Below are 11,655 nucleotides of genomic sequence, written 5' to 3'. Positions count from 1 at the left end.
CTTGAATTGAAATTACTGGCATTATATGATTGTAAAGTATTTGGCTAATTCACGACTCAGATAGGCTACAGACTTATTTTGTTTTTGAATAGTTTATATGGTATGAATATAAACAATATATAGACGACATGATATGAAATAGTCCTGTTGATATTGGAAGGATGGGTGTTTTTACAATATCATATCTTCTCTCAGTATTTCTTCATTTTATTTTGAACAGAGCTTTGACAACAGAATTTAGAAGATAACATACTAACTAAAGACAAACTGATTTTTAAAATTTTGCATATACATTGTACTACATTACAAATGCACGATATCTATACATTTAATTCATGAATTCCTGTACTCAACAACATACATATTCGATATAAATTACGATTTGAAGTCTTTAAATTGTGTATTTAGAATGAAATAAGATAAAAACTGAGAGATTGAATTACTACATTGTGCAGTTATTAGCCTGGTTCGGAAAACGAAACTAAATCACAAAAACCAGGCAATTATTAGATTGTATGCGGGATTAACCAATCATAAACTTCAGGAAAATATAATAAACCATCATCATCTTGTACCAATATGATACAATCTCGCTTACCTCCCCTTTACCGTCTGAATCTTAGTCGACGTTGTTCAACGAGAAAAAGTCATGCCTTCAGTTTCAGTTTTATAAAGTTATTATTTTGCAATTGTAATTATTTATAATCTGATGACAAAATACACCTTTATAATCAATCAACAATCAATTATCATCATTCACAATATGTGTTTTTTACCATCATAACGATTACAAAAAATATGAAGCCAATACTCATCGTTATCCGTCTATCGTAATAATCCATGCATCGTAATGCACGAGACACACAGAATATTTTTTTCATTGCTTAGTACACATTGTCTTTAATGAAAGCAATAGACCTGGGCATAATGGGTTTACGATAAAAAAAACAAAACAACAAAACAAATCTTAATCTGAACATTTTGACAGTGACAAATGCATTTTCTGATTGGAATCAGTGTCTAATATAGTCCGAATTATTCTGGTGTTCTGTCGGCTTTATCAATAGGCGAAAAATCCCTAGAACGACAGATTAATTCGGACTGTTTCTAACACTGTAACATTGTTATGAGTTATGTCTTTAACTTCTTTATTTGTTTTTAAAGATGACTTTAGCAAACTGAATTGAATACGACATTCTTTAATTTTATCATAGCCATATAAGAAACCACTGATTCATCATTCATTTTCGAATATTCATGAACGTGAATATTACAAAGGCTGTGGTCTGCCAATTATAATCCCGAATGCAGAATCGTGTTTGTTTTGACTTAAAAAAAACAATGAATGCATTGTTATTTTTAATCCTAAAATATTGAATTTACTGATTATGCTGCCTATGCAAACACAAAGTTTACACAATCCTTGTTTCACTCGTATGTGGGTCGCCGTGCTTTTTCAATATCACTATTAAGATTTGATATTTCTAATTTCCACTTCAATTTGTAATATTCACTTATTGTTTTCTAAATATTAGATGTATCTCGGCTCGGCTCTGTTATTGATAAATGCCGATTTAATGGCATATGAGAGGTGTCATTGGTAAACTGTGTAAGCAATAAGAATTTTAGCATATACTAACCGCCCCCACTACTGCATGATTTCAGTCTTCCTGAACCTTAAACACACACACACACACACACACACACACACACACACACACACACACACACACACACACACACACACACACTCAGACACACACACACACCCTCACACATAATAATATATAGATATAGATAACATGTGAATAATTTGTTTTAGTGTTGGCTTCGTAATAGCATTTTTGGTACATATGAACCAATGTGGTTTTGAAAAACCTTGGCTATACTTGAATAACTAAAAATATAAAAGGATTTGGCATGTAAAAACTCCTTTCAAAGTTACATACACAATAAATAGCAGTAAAGACTGATAACATATTTACAATTTCCGTTAAATCTAAAACATCATTAATCTATGCACTTAAAACATCAATATTTTATTCCAAAAGACTTTTTTTTCATCTCCGATTAATGACAATTCTATGAGTTATAGATGCATGTAAAATTCTCTACCAGCAGTTGAATGTGTTTACCATAGTTTATGCTCTTGGTTCTGTCCCCTGGCCGAGATACACCAAAGTCTATAAAAGTTTCTGTTCCTGCTTAGCGTTGAACATTAAGGGCATGGAACGACTGTTTTGCCTGATGTCAGTATAGTGTGACTGAGTTGGGTGTGTTGTTGGTGTATTCAACGGTATGGTTCAGTGATGTACCACTATTAAAGGGCAACAGTTCCACTATACAAGAAGTCACAACACGAATATACCGCAATATCCCAAAACACGCAGCACGCACTTCATACACGCAACACACTACTTGCATGGGAGGCCGTCCTTGCATGACCCTGGCTGTTAGTAGGAAGTTAATTTAATAAAAAAAATCAATACTCAACAAAGATGTCTGACATGCATTCTGACAATGGTTACCACAACTTATATATATAGGTCAAGTTGGAAAATACTAGCTTATATTTGTGTAACGCCCAGGTATGACATGATGTTATTGTACTGATCATCTGACAAACTATATAGCTAAAATTAAAAGTATTATAAGAAAGGTAAAGTCATGTGCCTACCTGTATGAACATTGCATCATGATACGACGTTTCGACATCATCAAGTAACAACGGAAAATAAGCTATCTTGCATCGTAGGTTACCCACGACTGACTGCACCACGCTACCCTGTATTATCTTTCCGACAACGGCTGTCTTCTAGTCTTGTTAATGTAACATTCTCTATAAAAATCTAATTTTGATAATTGTGTTGAGGTCTGGAATTGGAGTTCGCTCTCTGTAAATCTTATAAGGAACATCCAGTAGGCTTGTGATTGGTCAGTTGTTTTCTCCTGAAATGCCTTCAGTTTTACTATGGTATATTCAGGTGTGGACAACACGTCAGTGATAGTTACCCTTGAAGTATCGAGGATGAATCAGTAGTTAACCTAAATAAATCATTTTCAGTGAAATATGTATTTATTAATGTAAGATAATGATCTAGTTCTATGCTAATACCTGAAAGGACAAACTAATAGCGGGATCGGAGTTTTTTTCCGGATATTCTGTATCAGTCACACGACAGTATTGACTTCAGTTTATTTGATTTGCTGTCAGAGGAAATGTTATGATATTATCCAGATTGAATATCTCTTATAGCGACTCCCACTTCTCAAGGTATTTAAAGACAATTAATTTGTATGCATAAAATAAATTACTGCTTCTGAATTCATTTAATACAAAACTGCATACAAATTGTCATTTTATCGCAAATAAATATAGTCCAGATGGAAGCGCAAATGACATATTTTTTTCTCTTTTCAATATCATTGGCGCTTAGCATTCAACCAAAGCGGCACTGAATTTGGAAGACCATCGGTAATCTGACATGTGAACTTTATGAAAATGAATTAGTGAAATCTAATTGATAAAATAGAAAGTTGTGTCTAAATTAATGTAATTTGTAACGGAAATTCGGGAGTAACGTGTACAGGTGTCATTGAATGACAGAAACCACGTGATTGTTTTACATCTGTGACCTAAAATATTAGAGACAGGTTGTATTGTTAAGCTAATTCATGATAGAAATTCAAGTTACATATGTACTTCGGTCGAAGTGGAGAAGAGATCAATTTAGATTTCGCCATTAAAACAGTCATGGGCATCAGGTCAAAAAAGTTTCACGTAACACACGAACCTAACACTAATGTTAAAATCTTAGGGCTATTAAAATGAAGGACAGAAGATATCTGGTTTTGCATTGGGTTTGATTTAGCACTATGATTTAGTTTTCCTGTTTCTGAACAAAGTTTGCAGTAATAAACTTTTACTAAGTCTGTTTTATGCTTCCATGGGGTCTTTAAAATCATCAATCCATTCAACAAGTTTAGTTATAAATATTAAGTAAAATGTTCTTTGATTGAATTAAAAGGCATAATTGCATTTACTGTTATATTGGCTATTAATCACTTCAATCGGAAACAATCTGGAATACACGAATCATTAATATCGTGACCTGTAGCGATAATATAGATGACAAAAATAAATAAATTGAAGAGATCACGGGGATATGAACTGGCCAGAGCTTAACGAAACTAGACTTGTTGGTGTATGTAGGTAGTAAAACTTTCTTAGGACGAATCAGCTTATTAGGAAGAAAATTCAAATATCTGGTTTTGGCTCCTCTTTCTTTATACTTCTTTGAGAAATTTATATTACAAATTTTGTTAGTGATGTGTTCAGCCAAACACAAGGCCAGATTGACCCCAACCTTGGAGCACCAAGACTGTTGCCACAAATTTGCTCCGCATTTTAACAATGGATGCCACATATCGAAACAACAACACGTCGCACCAAAGATCAATTCCCTCAGCGACACGAACAACGTTCCTACCAAATCTACCTTTCAACGAAGATGGACACGTTCACCTGACGAAGCCTGTCAAACAACGGCTCAAGGCACCAGAGACTCCCTATGTCATATAACAGCCCAACATCGTCGCCTCGGAATCAGTGTTTTAGATGTGGTAAGTGGGTATTCATTGTTTTCAAGAGCACGTTAATATTACCTGTCAGGCAAAATCAGCCCAAATGTTTTCAAATGTGGCAAATTAGGACATTTTTCAGGGCTTGTTTTTCAAAGCGCCCAATTCGGACCAATCAAACCAAAATCATAAATCAAAAAGTAAATTTCACAAAAGCAGGGACGCAAAACGCATGTCAGAGTTTCATCTCGCGAAAATCAATAGTATGTGAATTTCCATTTTCGACCTTTCTGACTCAGAATTCACAAAAATAAACAAAAGAAATCAATGTACAAATTGTACCACAGATCAAAAGCAACAATGGCACAAATGAAAACGAGCTGGAAATTAAAGAGCTCAAAATCACCAATGAAAATCTTGAAGCGGAAAATGAACGCTGAGAGCTGAGCGAGAATCAAACTTATACCAATGAGCTAAGAGTCAGCTTTGCAGAAACTTTTAATTTGTACCAGAGTGAACATGAGCGTTTAAAACGGGAGAATGCATTTTTTGAAAAAAGAAACGATGATAAATCTGGTCAAATAGCTCGTCTTGAAAAAGACATCACAAAATATAAGGAAACAATCGCTAATCTTGAAAGCACGATTCAGAATTTCGAAAGAGAAAATTTGCTTGTAAATTCTCAAACGTCTCGACAAAATTGTCAAAATTACGCACCTCCCAATCATAACCAACCATTTCGGCCAAATCGAAGACGAGGAAATTTTGGAAACCAATTTGGTTACTATTAAGTTTTTAGTAGTTTTTGCTAACCCATGCTTAAGCTTAAGCTAATTATACTTCTAGATTTGAAGGAGTCAATGAAAACCAATAACAGTCTCTTGAAAACAACAGTATCCACTTTTATTACATGTGTGTTAATTTGATGGACAATCTATTGAATGAACGTTATACAGTTGAGAAAAGCCTAGGTGTATTTAGATTATCAACACTGACTTGTTTGACAAATAATTTAGACTCTGGGACAGAGTCTTCCTGAGCGAGAAGGAAGTTGTCATAGAGAAATTTGAGATGTTCTTTGTTGTTATATAATTGTATATTTTACCTATAGATGTGTTGATCAGTTTAAAAATCTACCCTAAGGCATTGTGGTCTTATTTTTGTGGAGTGACCACCAATTACATATAGTATTCACATGTCAAAGTGTTTATAATCTTCCTTGAGGCAATGGTGTCATTGATAAGCTTAAGTAGATATATTTTATATCAAACTGTCGATATATTGTCAAGTCGTTTAATTGTGATAATATCTTTTTGCTATTAATCTTGATTACATCCGGGTATACCTATTGGACAATGGTCATTTTATTATAATAACCCATGCCTGATTTATGAACATCAGTTGGATTCCCAACCTTCAAGGCGGTCACTACGGATATTTCTTGGATTACCAGATAGTCAACTGTGTGTGAACATTATTCCAATTCTGAACATCAGTTGGATTTCCAACCTTCAAGGCGGTCACTACGGATATTTCTTGGATTACCAAATAGTGAACTGTGTGTGAACATTATTCAAATTCGGAACTTTTATAAGGTGGATCGCCATCTACGGACAACTAATTCGGTGTCTACATATTGGATTACCAATACGAGTGAACTTTCATTTTATTTCTATGTAATGTGCCACATATGTTTGATATATGAAAAAAAATACAATACAAGAGAAAAGCAAATTCCACTTGAATTCTTCGTTTTGTGTCGATTTATATCATTACCAACGGTCCGAACTGAACCTAAAAAACACACATTTTCTTTATTAAAATACTCCTCAATTAGATGCAGCCGCTAACACATGTTGTCTGAAAGAAGGTAACAAGTAACAGATTAAGAAGTGGTGTATACACTAGAATTTGTTTCCTATTACCTGCTGGTGTCCGGTTCAGATGCTATTTGGTGTTGGTTTTGCACTTGGCGATCATGATAGAATGATGAACAAGTAAGAATGATGAATAGACACCAAAAATCGACCCCTCCTCATACGTCACTGTGTTAGAGGAGTGGTGATTAGATTTATTAACAGTGTCAGTGTGTGGCCTGCTGTTCAGACGTGTCTTCGATTAATTACAGCTTTATCAAATTTTCAGCGAATTCAATCATTCTTTCATCATAAGCAAAAACATTTTTGACGTGATGAGATGCCGAATCAATATCCCAACTTCGTGTTACTTTAAACTCTTATTATATCATTCATCGGTATGGAAACCCGCGAAAGGCTCGGTTAGAATGATATTCTACAGTACAGCATTATGTCAGTGGTGCTTCAGTGTTTGTAATTATCCTTGGGCCATAACTGAATCAATTCTTAACAATCGATTACATAATTGGCGAAACGTAATTGAGCATGTCAAGTTGTCTTCTCGAAATTATATCTGTGATCGAACCAGGTCTCGGCCTGAAGTTCCTCTGTATGCAAACAGAAGGAATTCTTTGTATCGCCCCAACAGGTAATTTAACTAGAGCGGTAGAAAACGGCATCGAAACATGTCTTTGTAACATATCAAATTTAAAACTAATGGAATGCAGTTAAAATTTCCCATACGCACCTATTGAAAAATATATTAGGGTTTCAGAAAAACTGTACTGAATGAAATTATATTTCATACAGAGTTCGTGAATTTATCAATGGAATACACAAAACAGATGGAAAATGTACCACGGGCACTGTACGACATCATGGTAGTGTGGGGATTAAATTATTCCAAAACAAAAGTGCAGTATGTCTTGTTAGAACATTAGGGGATGGATCGTGTCTTTGGAACTGATATAGAATCATTAAATTATCTTGTTGGAAAAAGATGATGGACTAAAAGAATGCAACAATTCAGATTTATGTTAAAAATCGAAAAAAAAGAAAACCCACAACAAAGTCTCGCCTTAATTAATCAAATAATAGAAAGTTGTGCGAAAAGATAATATTTTGTGGAGTTGTCTCTTGGAAGGAAAAACAAGCGTATTTTGCTTTTATTGTTTCATTGACGACTTGTAGAACATAAAGGTCAAATCCATACCGGACTTTGCACAAGAAGTTATAGGGAGAAGTACGGAATATTCTGATTTAACTTTGAACGGAGTGTATCAAGTATTACAAAAACACATTACAAATTGAATCTCAACTAGAGATGTGACCACAGGATTAAGATTTAAGGAGCATCAGGGATAATAGATGGTCTATACGACAACCAACCGACTCCAACCATGGACAGTATGAAATTAACAGCCGACGCATAGGAATGAAAATTATTAATCGTAGTGATATAATGGGAAATTCCTGACTATTTCAAATTGATGAATATTCGAAACAATGCCCATTGTTGAGCTGAATTATGAGATAGATAAAACCGTTTTTGTGCTTTATGGAGATTAAATATGGTAGAGAAGACATTGTAATAAGCAGACACGGCTCCGTCTCCTTGATTCATATCATCTTTAACTGTGAAATCGTGATGCCCAGGACATTACTTAGCTGAGAAATAATAATATAGTTTGTATCAAATCTAATAAATCACATCTTAGTTTAACTACGATGAAAACTTGAAAAAACCATCTTCATGCATTCTAAAGATTTCAATTTACGAATATACTGTCGCAGACAAGAAAGAGAAATCTATATGACGATATCAGTTCTTGTGTATAAATCACCTCAAAACAATATTACATTTTAAATTCATTACGTATAAAGACTTTTCCCTTCTGCGGACTGGTATTGTACATGTTTAATGGTCAGATTGGGAACTCCTGGGGCAAACTATGATGGATTAAGCCCGAGAAATGAAACAGACGTACTGAAAACCCACAATAACACGAGAAGCCATTGGATTTGGAAAGCTTGTAGAACGCCTATTACCGCCAACAATAAATGCGGTACAGGTCGGCAGACGACAGACAACCGCCATGTCTCCCATACACGTTGATAATAATGACTGAACTTTATAAAACCAGACGTACCGAGGACATAATTTTTTTCGTCGAATCCGAATTTCGTGAATTATTGATGAGTTTTGTTTTTTTGTTTCCAATAACAAGGTAAACCTCACATATTTGTATATATGTACTTTTTATATATATTAATATACACTAGAAACAATCCCTTAAGGTGGCTATTGTTGGTAGGCGTACATGCCGGCTGCTTGTGAGCGATTATGAAAGTCTGCGAATAGACATATATTGTAGCAAACACCCCGGGATATCTGGGGTTAAACAAAGTAATGTTTAGCTAAACAGGAATATATTGTTAGTAACACCTACCTGCTTTTGGTAGACATGTGACACGTTTATTGTTTAATCCAGTTGGCAATCAGCCCTACATTATTGCGCCATAAATGTTTTCAGCTGAGAAGAAAGAACACTATCATTGTAGTTTTGTCTAGACGATTCTTAAGTTATTTCTTACCCTACCCCAGGCATCTGACCTCAGTCTTAGTACATTTAACCCCAAGGTAACTTAATTAATGTTTGTTTGATCGTTTCAATTCCCCCTTTTTGTGCCATGAGCTACTTGATCTGTGTTAAGAATTTTCAATATACTTGGAATATAAAGATATGAAATTTACGTACATGATACATCACCTATAAGGCTTCCTTTATTACAATTTCAATTACCATTTTTTGCCTCATGGCTTCAATATCATGATTACATTTTGTTATCTAAAGGCCGATCTTATATGTTCCCTTAATGTCACCTATAATTGACTTTTTCAAAGTAAATTATCTTGTCGAAAAGAAATTGCTGAGTGAATTTGTACCGACTCTCTTCTCATTATGTACAATAAAAGATATTCAGCAAAATTTGAAGCAATAAGAGGACCAAAATATGGGATAATTTACTATGAAAAAAATTATGTATTTGCTTAATATTTATAATTACACAATACTAAGATCTAGGATCTTTTTTTTTTACTTTCGCGTGATGTTTAAGTTTTATATAAGGTAAAGTAAAATCAAACAGGTCAAAATCATCATGAAAAAGTCGTTATGTGTGAAAAAGTGATATTATATCGCCAAGAAAACAAGTTGATTCCCAATAAATGTACAGTAAAGCATTGAAGGTCTTTCAGTTGGCATTCATAGACACTATGAATGCCAACTGAACAGAGGCAAATTTAACATGAAGCGCTAAACTGAAAGACGTTCAATGCTTATATTTACATTTGGTTACAATTTTATGATGAAATCCCAAGTGATTTTTCATCTATAATGAATTAATCATTCGTTATCACCATGGATGGAACTAGCATTTGAACAATGATAATGACGTCATAATAAGCGCTTGAAGTTTAAACACTGAATGAATGCAAACTGCGCTTGGAAAGGTTATATAGTTGGATTACAGTTCAAATGTAAATATTTACATTTCCGTTTTCTCTTTGCTGTATAACATTACCAACTGCAAAATCGTTTACACTTGTGTAAGGGTTTCTACGCAAGAATACACACATCAGAAAACTAACTTCCACAAGTAGTGTAAATGCGCATGAGATAAGGCCTATTATATCTGTATTTACTTCAATATATTGCATGTATGAATGAAATGTAAATTTAAAGTTTTTGTTGTTTACTGGTGTGCAAACTGCATTTTGTGCATATATATTTCAACATGACGCGATTAGGCGCGTCATTTAAAATATATGCAATTTACACACCAGTAAACAACAAAAAAGGCAGTCCTTAAATATACCGCAACGGGACAAACATATAGAATCCTAAATGAGTGTTCATTTTATATGAGATTTTATGAAACGAGTCTTAGAAGATTTTATTTTCGCGAGCCTTGTCGAGCACGATGTAAAACTTCGAGACAAGTTTAAACAAATCTCATATGAAATGAACACAAGTTTTAGATACCTTTTATCACATAACTACAACAACCTACATTTCGAAGAATCTTATGTCAAAATATATTGTAACGATGGCAGCCATTTTGTCCCGCTGTCCGAAATACTGACGCCACGTCATTTTTCCTGACGTTATATTATTGTTTTTGTCATTACATCACAATGAATTTCCAGACAATGAAAATCACTCCATACCATATTACACTCGTGACATATGCAAAAATATTATACAAGCGAAATCACTGGACATTGGGCAGATTATGTGATAAAAAGTCTAAGGTGGTCGCTAAGACAAATTCTATTTCAATTTGAATCAGATATACAACTTCCAAATCAATGGAAACTTATGATAATTTTTGCAGATTTGTAATTTTGTTATTTTTTCAAAACAGTTAAACTAGTACCAAAGGACCAAAAAACTGTTATAAAAGCACAGAAAACAGTTTTAACATAACAAATACGAGATTTAAACAGCATAATTTATTAATCGTAATTGAGCAACCCAAACAAGGTAGCACATTGTGATGACAATTTCCAAATTATGGATAGATTATGAAATGTGTGGGCTTTCTGAGTGAATCATATGCTAGGGTTAAATGCATTTTAAATAAATAAGTCTTCTCTTGAGACGACATGAAGTTTAATGAGAAATATGATTGCTTCCGTCGTCGGTGTGTTTATTCTTTCCATCTTTCACTAATGAGAGATGTCAAGGCTGAACAACACACTCCCTAGTCTGTGGATAATGTAAATACGCGCATTAAAACCCACATTACCAGCCCGAACCACAGCTTGCAGGATATACGGGTTTCTCCCAGGAAATATAAGACGTTATTTTGTCATTGCTATTACACGAGTAATCCCCAAATGACAAAGATATTGTGGAAATTTTAACGGGATATTTCAAATGGCACGAGGAAAAAAAGATAGGGGAAGAAACTCCAAAACTTAATTTGTGCTCGGTAGCTTTATATCAAAAACAGAACAAGTAGCAATAAGTGTAATAAAGGCAAATGTTCAGAAAGGAAAGAGTTTGTTTTTTGTGATTTGCATTTTACATATAAATATGAATTAAAAAATACATAAAAATGTCCATGAAGAAGACTTCAAATATACATTATAGATCTCTTACCTGCGTTTTCCGGCCATGTCACAAACACATTGTTGCTCTTCGCACAGCGG

This window comes from Argopecten irradians, chromosome 12 (genome assembly GCF_041381155.1).
Source record: "Argopecten irradians isolate NY chromosome 12, Ai_NY, whole genome shotgun sequence".
Taxonomy (NCBI): Eukaryota; Metazoa; Mollusca; class Bivalvia; order Pectinida; family Pectinidae; genus Argopecten; species Argopecten irradians.
The sequence above is the reverse complement of the archived record's forward strand: the minus strand, read 5'-3'. Positions refer to the sequence as shown.